At 39.9% G+C, this 12,596-nt stretch overlaps 1 pseudogene; it reads left to right on the top strand.

The window, feature by feature from the left end:
• Positions 1 to 4,022: 4,022 nt before the first annotated feature.
• On the top strand, positions 4,023 to 4,861 carry LOC121833175 (annotated as a pseudogene).
• The last annotated feature ends 7,735 nt before the right edge of the window (positions 4,862 to 12,596 follow it).

The raw sequence follows: 12,596 nt of genomic DNA, 5'->3' as shown, positions 1-12,596 counted from the left end.
TTTTTTTTTTTATGTAAACGCAATATTTTTAGCATTTCATAAAACAACCCTATACTTAGGTCTCTTCGTGGTAGGCATTTTGAAGTTTCAACAAACAATCTGTTATAGTTGTTTATGTTTCGTAAAGTGAACAGTTTTAGTAAAAACGTTTTTATCACTCAGACTTTAGGCTAGAAAAGTGACATATATTCTTATCCTCTTTCTGCTGTTCGTGAAATATGTCCTTTATAGAAATGGGTTCTGTAGTACGTACGCTTTAGACGTCGGCTTAAAAACTCAAAGCACTTTTCAAATATTGTTTTTGCTCTAAAAAAAAACACAACGGTATCGATATTATAAACAAATAAAAAGCGCTCTCTGAGATTAACGTCACTAAACAGAACCGGCAACTCCAGTGAGCTCCAGCAACTTCAGCAACCCTATGAAGTAGAAGCTCTCTATGTCACAGACTAAATTCGTCTCCACAAGGAAATCAAGAAGATGGTAATTTTTGACACACAAAACCGCAACAAAAATTCACTGGTTGTTATCGAGTATACATTTATCTGTAATGCTACATTAGAGCGAAGCTTTTGTGATTTTTTTGTTGTTTTAACGTGGTAAAAATTTGAAAGAGCAACACATATTCATGGTGTTTTTTTTAAGCTTTACAGACTTGGTTTTTGAATTTGGGAAAGTTACACTTACCAAGTTTGCGCAGGTAAGTTTTATGGCCACGGGAACATAGTACAGGGGGATAATCGTAACGATCACTGGGCTAAATAAGTAAAATGTGTTAATTAACTTTTTTAATTTGTAAAAATAGACGAAAGGTTCTAATTAGAAACTTCCTGAGCTTCATTGACAACCACTATATCAATAATTTTAGAAAAACTTCGAGCGCTTCAGAAGCATAGTCGCTAACTAAATTTACCACTCATGGAGCAGGTACAAGGCTAGTTTTTGCGGTAAGGCGCCCGCGTGATTTTTTTGCCCCTTCTGAGTCCGCCAGCCTTGTACCTGCTCCACGAGGGTTAACTTTAGCGCACTACTACGCTTCTTACGCGGCCAGGGTCCTTCTGAAAATTACTGATATGGTGGTTTTCGATGAGGCTCAGCAAGTATCCAGTTAGAACCATATGCCTACTTTCACTAACTAAAGTTGTAATCAACAAATGTTACCTAATTACCCGACTGATCATTACTATTAGCCAACTGTACTATGTCCTTCATGCCGCATAACTGACGTGCTCAAATCGGATAAGTGTAACTATCACGGCTTTTTTTTTAACAAATCTGTAAGGCTTTAAAAAAGACCTGAACATAAATGCAAGGTCTTCTTTTTTCACGTTTATATGTTTGTTTAAAAAATCGTAGAACCTACACTTACGCGGTTTCTAGCGGGAGCGTTATACGAGTGGGCCATAGAATAAGGGGATAATCGTAACAATCAGTCGGATAATTAAGTAAAATTTGTGAATTAACTTTTTTTTTTATATTTTAATATAGAGATATTGTTCCACTAAGAAACTTGCTCAGCTGCATCGAAAAACGCAAAATCAACTTTTTTGTAAAAATATACCCCATGAGAAGCATTTTACGGCGTTCCGTTAATGCGCTTCATTTGGGTTCGTTTCTCGGTTTCGATTTCTCATCGGAGCGCGTCTCTGCACGCGCGGTCCTACTCCCCAATGGCACAGACGCGCAACACATGTGGCGCCCTACTTCCGTCCATCCTTCAAGGGAGCCGACGGGGTGGCTTTGTCCCGTGACAACAGTGAAGCATGACCGCGGTCGCTATGATGCGCTCCGATAAGAAACCGAAACCTAGAAACACGTCCAAACTGAGCGTATTTCACAACGCCGTAAAATGCTGCCCCTGTCTTATGTCTTCCTAAAGAGAGATCATTTAGTGGTTTTCGATGATGCATAGCAAGTTTATAATCTGAACCATATACTTCTTTTCAATATTTAAAAAGTTAATTATCAGGTTATACTTAATTAGCCGACTAATCGTTCCGATCATTCCCCTATACTAAGTCCCCCTGGCTGTACAACTCACCTGCTCAAAACCCATAAATATAGCTTTCACGGGTTTTTCTAAACAAACCTGAATATATTTATAAATAAATATATATATATATATATATATATATATATATATATATATATATATATATATATATATATATATTTATATATATATCCTTAACGTAAACCTAAGCGACAATCATGGGAAATTTATCTTAGAACTTATTGGCCATTGAAGCGGTCGAGGTGAAAACTGACGTTTATTATTATCATTTTTGTTTATTATTATTAAAATTAAAGTTATTGTTACACTGGGACGTTTTCGTGACAATTTCGAAATAGTTTTCGTTCTGCTATTGAAATAATCTTCTTTTTATAATTTGGGATTTTTTCTTTATTTTTTATGTCGAAATTTTTTCTTCTTAATCATTCTTGAGAACGTTTGGAGTTTTTTTACTCGGTACCTTTTTAAGTTATATTAATTAACTTGATTCACAGGCAAGCTTAAACTTAGTTTTTTTCATTCATTAAAAATAAAATATTCAATTTGAAAGAGTCATGAAATGATTTTCCAACTTTTTACTCTTTAGGTTTCCTCTTCAACTCTTAAATCGTGCATTTTACCAAGCGGTTCAAGAAGACGGAAAGGGGGCACTTCCTCTTGCTCGGAATCTCGTTTGTGTTCCCGGGCACAGTCATCGTCCCCCTACAAGATCAGCCCGTCGCTCAAAATTCAGACAAAAGTTGCTTTCCCCACCCCATTCACCCAGAAGCTGACAGTGCTGTTGAAGCTACATGCTCCTTGGGTCAGCCACACTTTTGCTACGTGATCACGCTCTTTCGCGCATACCCACGCGCAGGGAATGAGGTCTGGTGATGAAAGGGAGGCGGCTGATTGGTCCAGCAAGAGCCTAGCTTCCACCGCACTGCCAGCTTACGGGGTGAAGGGAAGAAGTGAGGTCCGGTATCGTGTGACGTGCGTGTGGACCCGGTGACGCCCTTTCGGGACCGCGGATATATTGCAGTGAAAAGGTAGAGAGCTTACGAAGAGAAGGAGGTACGAAATATTCCGCTCGGTTTTCAAATTTTCGTGCCGAAAGTCAGGCTTTTGAGTTTCCACTTTTTTTTCTTTTGGCCCACTGAACTATGAGGTATTACAAAAATCCCAATCTAAAATTATTTATCCCAACCCAAAATTCGTTTCATTGGCCTTAAAAGAAAATAATTGTTACATACATTTGCATTAGCGAATCTTTAAGAAATTTTGGAAATTCGGAATCCATTTTCTGGAAACCTCGATTGCAACTTTCTACAATTTTTGTGGTAGTAACGTGTGATACAGGTTTATTATAAAAAATATAAAAACTAGAGTGTAGTATATTACTTGAAGGTCGGCAATCAAAGCTTGAATTTGCTATGTGTTTTGTGAAAGCGCATCGCCTGAGTGCTACATGATGGCCAACATTGTGGCATGGATATGATTATTTATTTATAATCAAAATGGTGGTGAAGCGATACGTATTGCGTCAGAACATTTTTTTATATAAGATTGTTACAAAACTTACAAAATGGAAAACACAAGAGATGCGATACATGAAATGCTTGACAAATAAAATGACATATAAAAGGTTAAAACTGAACATAACCTTGCAGGAAGGGAGGACAATAAAACACAAGTGGGCACGAGTGGGCACAGCAGCCTCAGCGCAAGCATGGCGCTAAATCCGCTGCTGTTTTTTGTGCAGTGCGTGCTGTTGCTGCATATCCCAGTTTCATCGATGGCTGCTCGTGAATCAGCACCGGTCCCATTCGTCCTGCCTTCATCGTCTGAGTTCATCACCGAGCTGCAACTGACGTCATCAACAGCGACCAATCCAACTTCATCTACAGTGGCGACACCGCACATGAAAGAGAGGATCAGGCAACGTATCGACAGTGGGCACGGCAGCCTTAGCGCAAGCATGGCGCTAAATCCGCTGCTGTTTTTTGTGCAGGTTGGTAGACCCTCTTCTATGGTTAAAAGCGACTATCTATGTCTATTCGTTGTGCCGTGCACCAAAACTTGTCTTGAGTGCATTGTTGAAACGTTAGGCACGGTTTGTCTTTTGTTGCAATTATGTGGCGACGTGGAACAGAATCCCGGACCGACCGTCCAGGAGATGTTGGCTCAAGTTCTTGAAAATCAGACCCAGATGACGAGGGAGCTATCAGCGATAAAAGAAAATCAGAAAGATGCAGAGAACCAGGTTCAGCAGTTGAAAAAAAAGTTGGCTGCTGTAGAGGCGAAAATGTTTGTTTTGGAAACGCCTGCAAATCAGTTTCTCGCCCATCAGCACAAGATATCCTTACTTAAAAACCTAGTCGCAAAAAATGGATGACAGAATCGATGATCTCGAAAACAGGAGTCGACGCAACAACATTATCGTTTACGCCGTTCCTGAGGCAGCGGACGAGACGGCTGAATCCCTCCAGAGTCAGGTCGTGAATGGAATTTGTGGTGAAAAGCTCGGGGTGTCTATTACAAGTATGGAAAGATTGCACCGTATTGGTAAAAGAACGGATCATAGACCGAGGCCTGTTATAGTGAAACTTTTCAATTTTTCCGAGAAAACGCTTATTTTTAGAAACTGCCGAAAACTGAAGGGGTCGTCAATATCTGTCTCTGAGGATTTTTCAGAAAGATTACGATGCATTCGTAAGAACTTGTGGAACAGTGCTGCCGAAAACCGTTCAAGGGGTGATAAAGTCAATCTAGTGTACGATAAGCTCAAACAACACCCTTTATGTCTGGGATTTTGAAAGGCAAACGAGGGTTCCAATGAATCAGCGGTTTTCAGAACAAATCAACTGACAGTCAAAGCGAAAGTCTGATGATGTCATAAAACTTATTAACCTAAATGCAAGAAGCGTAAAAAATAAAACTGTCGACTTAGAGCATGTATTGCTTTCACATAAACCACATATCATGGTTATTACAGAAACGTGGCTAACTGATAACATAATGGATTCGGAAGTAGTTCCACCCGGATATAAAATAATACGGAAAGACCGAGATACACGGGGCGGGGGCGTGGCGATAATCTTAAAGGAAGATATACGTTTTCATCGCATGCCTGATATGGACGGGGTGGAAATCCTGTGGGTTCGTGTTAGTGTTTATTCTACTTCCGTTATTGTTGGTGCTTTTTTATCGTCCACCTGGCAACGACGATTCCTTTGAGGACATTAATCAGTATCTGTTAACAAACGTACACTCAAGTTCAAGGATTATCTTAGCTGGAGATTTTAATCTTCTTAATATCGATTGGGAGAGCACGCAGTCATCCTGCAGTATCTCACAAGCGTTGATTGAGTTAACATTCTTCCCTAATCTTGTTCAGATAGTAAACGCACCAAAGAGGGTGTCAGATAGAAGGGAATTGATTCTTGACTTAGTTTTTCTTTCTCAGAATTTGGTGGAAAGAGTGAAGGATGTTGATACTTTGGGAGGCATTTCGGATCATAAAATGGTATATCTTACTTTATCAGCTACAAAAATTGTTAAAAAGAACGACAAAAAAAGAATACTATGACTTTTCTAGGGCAGATGATACTGGTATTATTGATTCATTGTATTTTTCGTTTTCTGAGTTCTCAAGCTCATCTATCATGACTGAACCAGATGTCAATTTCCTATGGAACGTTTTTCAAAGGCTTGCTATAGAGGGCATTAATAAATTCGTGCCGAAAAGGGAGAAGGTCTTGAATAAACAGAACCCATGGATAACCAGAGAAATTATTCAGCTGCGTCGTAGGCTTTCTAGGCTAAGAAAGCGAAAGCGAAATGCGATCCTCATTCACAACATAAATAGTGAACTGTAAAGAAAAAATCATAGAAGCAAAATATAGGTATTTTAACGTAACTTTGACTGATTTCCTCCTAGCTTCACTTGAAAAGTTTTGGCGCTTCTTGTCGCCGACGAGGCATAACGTGAATGAAGTTACTGTTAACGGCCAGAACGTTGATGACCCCCTTTCAATGGCTAGTGCCTTCAATGATTATTTCAAGTGTGTTTTTACCGTAGATGATGGGCTAGGACATGCTTTCGAGCCGGCAGCCGACTACACTCAAAACAGAAATTCCTTACCTAATATCGTTATATCGGAAGAGGGCATCTTAAATATACTTTTGAATATCAATGTTAAAAAGGCACTAGGCCTGGACTGTATTCCTAATGAATTTTTGAAAAGATACGCCGAGTGGTGTGCAAAATACTTGGTTGTCATATTCCGATGTTCATTAAGTACCGCCACTGTCCCTGGGGGGTGGAAAGTTGCCAAAGTAATACCGGTACCTAAATTTGGTGACTCTAAAATTATTTCCAATTATCGACCTGTTTCTCTTTTGAGCACGTGTAGTAAAATTCTAGAACATGTGGTGTTCAAGCACGTATCGTCCTACCTCGAGTCTAATCATTTTTTCACCAGCATTCAGCATGGATTTCGCAAGAAAGTGTCTACAATTACGCAACTAGTTGAAGTTGTTCACGAGTTCGCCTCAGTAATTAACAAACGGGGTCAGATAGACGTAATTTATTTAGACTTTTCGAAAGCTTTTGACCGCGTATCCCACATGAGGCTGTTAAACAAGCTGAGCACAATTTTAAACATCAATAAAATACTAAACTGGATCCAAGATTACCTGTCTCAACGGCGACAATATGTGCAGTTGAACACCGCACGCTCTTCCTTTGTTCATGTCTCTTCGGCTGTCCCACAGGGATCAGTGCTAGGGCCATTATTGTTTTTAATACTCATTAATGATATTCAGACCGGAGTCCCTGCCAAGTTCGACTGTTCGCAGACGATTGTATTCTTTTTCATGACATTAAGAGTTTTACTGACTATGAAATACTACGTTCTTCTTTAGAAAAAATTCATATGTGGTGCAAAGATTGGCAAATGTCACTTAATCTTACTAAAACTGTGTGCATGTCTGTCACTCGAAAAAAGAATCCAATTTACTTTGACTATGCAGTCGGCAGTCATAATCTACCTAGAGTGTCCTCTTATAAGTACCTCGGTGTCACTATAACGTCTGACTTGAGTTGGAATATGCATATTGGTCAAATGATCGCCAGGGCGATAAATAAACTTAGATTTTTGCGCAGGAATTTTAAACATGGGTCAAGTGATACTAAGTTGTTGTTATATAAAACGTTTATTAGACCAATTCTAGAGTACGCTAGCAGTGTCTGGGACCCGCATACGACTTGTAACATAGTTAATTTAGAAAGGGTTCAGAGACTTGCAGTGCGATTTGTTTTTAGTATGTATTCTTCTTATATGTCCCCCACAAACTTGTGTGCTAGAGCAGGACTCCAAACGTTACAGGAAAGAAGGAAACAAAATCGTCTGAAATTGCTTTATTTAATTGTTAGCAATGAGCTGGGAATAGACAAGAATCAGTACATTGAATTTTTTTGCCCTAGAGTATCCAGATATTCCCATCAGAAGACACTTAAATCATATAATTATAAAAATTATTCATTTAAATATTCCTTCTTTCCTAGAACAGTAATTGACTGGAACAACCTGCCACTCGATGTCGTTAATGCAGCCACCTATTCTGATTTTTGCAACGTTTTGTGTAAATGAGTGCACCATGAAATATTTGTATCTATTTGTTTTCCACTCCTGCTACGACCTCGAAAGAGGTTAGCAGTATAAATAAACAAAAAAATAAACAAAGTATAAAGGCTCGTTGACACACTTGCAAACTCTTAGAACCTAGTGCCTTGGAACCTCTTAATATATCTAACAACAATAGGACACACTGACACCATCTGTTAGGTAGCATTGTAAACTGGGGTGGTCCGGCATATTTTCTATTTCTGACATTCATTATCCTTTCTTTTTTGGCTTGAAAGACCTTTGTCAACGTTATAAACTCGACTTTCTGATAGGTATTAGGCATGGAAGCTTTGCAGCGATGAGGTGGCTCATGTTTTTCGTCTTGCCGCAGCTCCTGTCCGTGTCAGCGCGTGCGTCCCCATCCAGCCGGCGACACGATGACGGCGCAGCTTTGCTCCGGTTTACGGGCCGCGAGCTACCATCCGCCACGCACTCGTCGACCACAGTGGTTCCTGGGGCCCTAATATTGACACTTGACGGAAAAGTCCGCGAGAAATTCGGCGGCAATGATTGTCCGGCGCCAAGGTCAAGTGTGGCGTTGGCCAATCGTGGCCGCCAGATTTCTCGCCGTCGTTTTCGCCTAGCGTCGAGCTTAGGGCCCCTGCTGGTATCAAGATCACAGAGGACCTCGCTCGTGCTGTGCCATCCACAGCGACATCAACCGGCCTGTGTTCCAGAAACCTGGGCGTGAATATCGAATCAAGCAAAATTGACAGAGCGCACCGCTTGGGAGCGTTCAATCCACAGAAATGTCGCCCTATAATTGTGAAGTTTTCATCATTTAAGGATAAAGAGGGCATTCTTTCGTCGGCATTTAAGCTCAAAAGGACACGTGTAGCCATCAGTAAAAGATTTTCCTATTTTGTCCGACTTGCGCGCCGTCACCTTCTTGATTTTGCCAAGCCTATAGGCACGACTTACAAGCTGCGTCACGATAAGCTGTTTTTAGGTAATAAGTGTTATGTATATCACGCCGCTCTTGGTGCTGTGAAGGAAAAAAGTGCATAGCAATGCCAGCGTTCATTTCGTTTTTCGTCGCCCAATCAACCTGCAAAACGCCGTGATATCTGTAACAAACCTTCTTATCATCTAACTTAGAAGCTTGATACCAAAAAAAGATGATATGATTTCCTTGGTTGAGGCATGCAACGCAGATTTCCCTGTGCTTGCCGAGACGTGGCTAAGCCCCGATATATCCGATACTGAACTTTTTCTTTTGTGTCCAAGCTTTCGTGTGTATAGGTGTGATAGATCAGCTAGGAGGGGGGGAGGTGTGCTTTTAGCTATAAAAAATCAAATTCCGTTCCGGGTTATACCGATACTTACCGACTTGGAAGTTGTATGTGTCTACGTCGCTACGAAGCCCCCCGTAATAGTGACTGTGTGCTATAGACCGCCAGATAGTGATAAAGAATTTGTTAACAAGCTATATAAGTGTCGTTCTGAAATCACAACTAAATACCCTAACGCCTTTGTTACTCTCTTTGGTAATTTCAATTACCCGAACATTGACTGGTCTGCCCTCTCTTCTAGTTGCGCATTGTCTTAAGAATTTATAGACTTTTTTTAGATTTCAACTTTTCAAATGTTATCACTCAGCTTACTAGAATTACTAATCACTGTAGCAATATACTCGACTTATGCTTAAGCCAAGACCCCTCACTTTTCAGTAACATCACATACTTACCCGGCATTAGTGACCATCTCGTCATCGATTTAACTCTCTCTCTCTCTGCTCCTCGTAGATCGCATTACTGCAAATTCATTCGCAATTACGCGAGAGCTGATTACGCATCAATCAACTCGAACCTCGAAGATTTTTATCATACTTTCTCAGTTAACTTCTGGGAAAGAACGGTTAATGAAAACTGGACTCTATTCAAAGATAAAATGATCTACCTAATCGAACGCTTTATTCCACTGACCCGCATTATGTCTGATAACGCTAACCCTTGGTACAATAAAACAATTCATAGTCAATCCAATAGGAAAAAAAGACTCTATAAGCGGACTAAGGCTGTCAACAATACGGCTTCTTGGAACGCCTACTACGAATGCGCTAGGGCTTATAAATCAGCAATAAATCACGCCAAAACCAAATTCTATAGTATCGACCTCTTCAACATACTAACCACAAAACCAAAGAAGTTTTGGAAAATAAGCAATCTGGCACTTTCACTTCCTTTGCAATTTGTAGATGACGACGGACTTCCGCTTTTTGAGAAACACGGCGCTCTTGCTAATAACAATTTCTTCTGATCCATCTTTACTAATGAGGACTTACTAAATATTTCCGACTCGTGCCAATCCACTCACCCTCTCATGGATCCTATCGTAATTGACCGTACTGGAGTAATTAAGGCTATAGATTAACTAAAGGTGTCCTCCAGCTCCGGAGATAACCAAATTAACTCTAAGGTATTAATAAACACTAAACACATTTCTTCCATTTTGCTCTGCAAAATATTCTCTCAATCTCTTAATCTCTCTGAAATACCATCAGATTGGAAAGTTGCTAACGTCATACCCGTTCATAAAACAGGCAATCGCCAACAAATCAGCAACCATAGTGCCATCTCGCTCACCATCGTTTCATGCAAACTCTTGGAGCACATTTTCTATTCTAACATAATAATCTTTCTAGACTCTCATAACCTCCTTTTCAAGCACCAGCACGGATTTCGCAAGTCATAATCATGCGAAACTCAGCTAACAGCATTTCTAACCGACGTTTACTCAAATTTCGATTCCAATGTTCAAACTGACGCCATCTTCATTGACTTCTCCAAAGCATTTGACAGGGTCCCTCATCAACGTCATTTAATGAAACTAAGAAATATTAATCTTCACCCCTCAGTAGTCAATTGGATTTCTGAATTTCTTACTAATCGCAGTACACTTCTATTAACAATATAAAATCTACCACAAGCACAGTAACGTCTGGCGTCCCTCAGGGAAGCGTTCTTGGCCCCTTCTTTTCTTATTCTACATTAATGATCTCCACCATGACATCACTTCTGAAGTACGTTTGTTCGCCGATGACTGTGTCATATATAGACCAATTCATTCACGCCACGATCAGCTAACCTTGCAAAACGATCTCCCACTTATAATTCAGTGGTGTCATAAATGGCAAATGGCTTTAGACTACAATAAATGTAAATCGCTATCTTTTTCCCGCAGTTCACATGTTCTGTCCTCCTCTTACCACCTTTCTGGCATCTCAGTAACTGCTTGTTCATCGTATAAATATCTAGGAATTCATCTGACATCTGACCTGTCATACCAACTGTCATCACCGATGCTAACCGCACTCTCGGATTTCTTCGCCGTAACCTCAGACAAGCTACATCCCCCGTAAAACAACTATCTTATACTACCTTGGTCAGAACTAAACTAGAATTCGCTTCTTTCATATGGTCATCGTGGCAGTCATACCTATCTAACAACCTGGAATCCGTTCAAAGCAGGGCCCTCCGTTTTATTTATTCCGACTATTCCCCTTACGCAAGCATATCAGGGCTTCGCCAATCAGCTAACCTTGACACTCATTCTCACCGCCGCAGGGTATCTCGTCTTTCTCTTCTGCATCCGACCCTTTCTTATAACAGTCTTCTCAGACAAAGTTTGTTATCACCTCCTTACCGCATTTTCCCTCGTCTCGACCATTCTTGTAAATTCCGTCCGATTTCATCGTCAACCGTCACTCACCAAATGTGTACTTTACCATTGGTCATTGACGACTGGAACTCACTGCCTGAGGTAATTGTTTCCTTATCTGATACTAAGAAATTTTCTGCAGCCATTAGCTTAGTTTTTCTAACCCATAACTAGATTCCAGCGTGTTTTTGTAGATAAATAATTTTGTTACTTGTTTTTTTTAGTGTTCACTCCCTTGTATAATGCCCCCTGGGCCTTCAAGGAATAATAAATGATGATGATGATATTTGACCTCGTAAATCCCGCAAAACCTTCGCTCCAGTGAAATGCAGTTCCACGATCACCGCATAGATGGCGCCAGCGTGCCAGTGTGTTATCTCGTTCTAAGAAATTTTAAGAGGGTTCAACATGTCTTGTCTCTTTCTGTCGTACTCGGTTGCAAGTGTATGAACGGATTTCAATAGTTGAAACAATATTTTTGGAAGTCGCACTTAACGAAAGTTTTGCACTTACATTGTAATGTAAGTGCAAACACTTACATTACAATGTAAGTGTTTGCACTCTGGGGACTGCCATTTAGACGATCATGATATTGCATTTTATTTACATGTAGGTACGTTGATTTACTAAGATATTTCTTCAGAAAATATGCTCGACTTGATACCAGAAAATTTGCGAAATATTACTTATTCAGTGTTCAAAACACACATAAAAATGGTTACCTAATATTTCGCACTTACCCAATAACCACTAAAATCTCAAAAGTAAAACATATATATATATATATATATATATATATATACAAAGAGTGACGAATGTTGACAAATGCTTCCGTTGATATATGGGCAAAAGTGATGTGCGCAGAGACAGCAGCCGTAGGATGAAAAGAATAAAATTCTAATTTAATGGCGAAAAAAGTCACGCAAGAAAAAAGGGTGAAGTGCCGAAAAAAAGTTGTATTAGTTTACGGGAATAATGAAGAATAGGCACAAGAGCGCTAATTACGCGGGAAAGAAACTTCTAAACAGGACGGAGTAAAAGTCAAAGTTAACACACAAGAACTTACAAAAATAAATTGTTAAATGAAAAATAAAATAAAGAATTGAAAATAAAAAATGGATAAAAAATAAGAAAAGGGCCTGACGTCCGTCGACGTTTCGGCAGTGGCACTGCCTTCTTCAGGACGGGAGCCCACATGGCGTGGTAGGTTAGTTATATAAAATATCTAGGGAGAGGGTTAGTTAACGCGAAAG

This window comes from Ixodes scapularis, unplaced genomic scaffold (genome assembly GCF_016920785.2).
Source record: "Ixodes scapularis isolate PalLabHiFi unplaced genomic scaffold, ASM1692078v2 PGA_scaffold7__128_contigs__length_106722199, whole genome shotgun sequence".
In the NCBI taxonomy this organism is placed as follows: Eukaryota; Metazoa; Arthropoda; class Arachnida; order Ixodida; family Ixodidae; genus Ixodes; species Ixodes scapularis.
The sequence above is the reverse complement of the archived record's forward strand: the minus strand, read 5'-3'. Positions and strand labels throughout refer to the sequence as shown.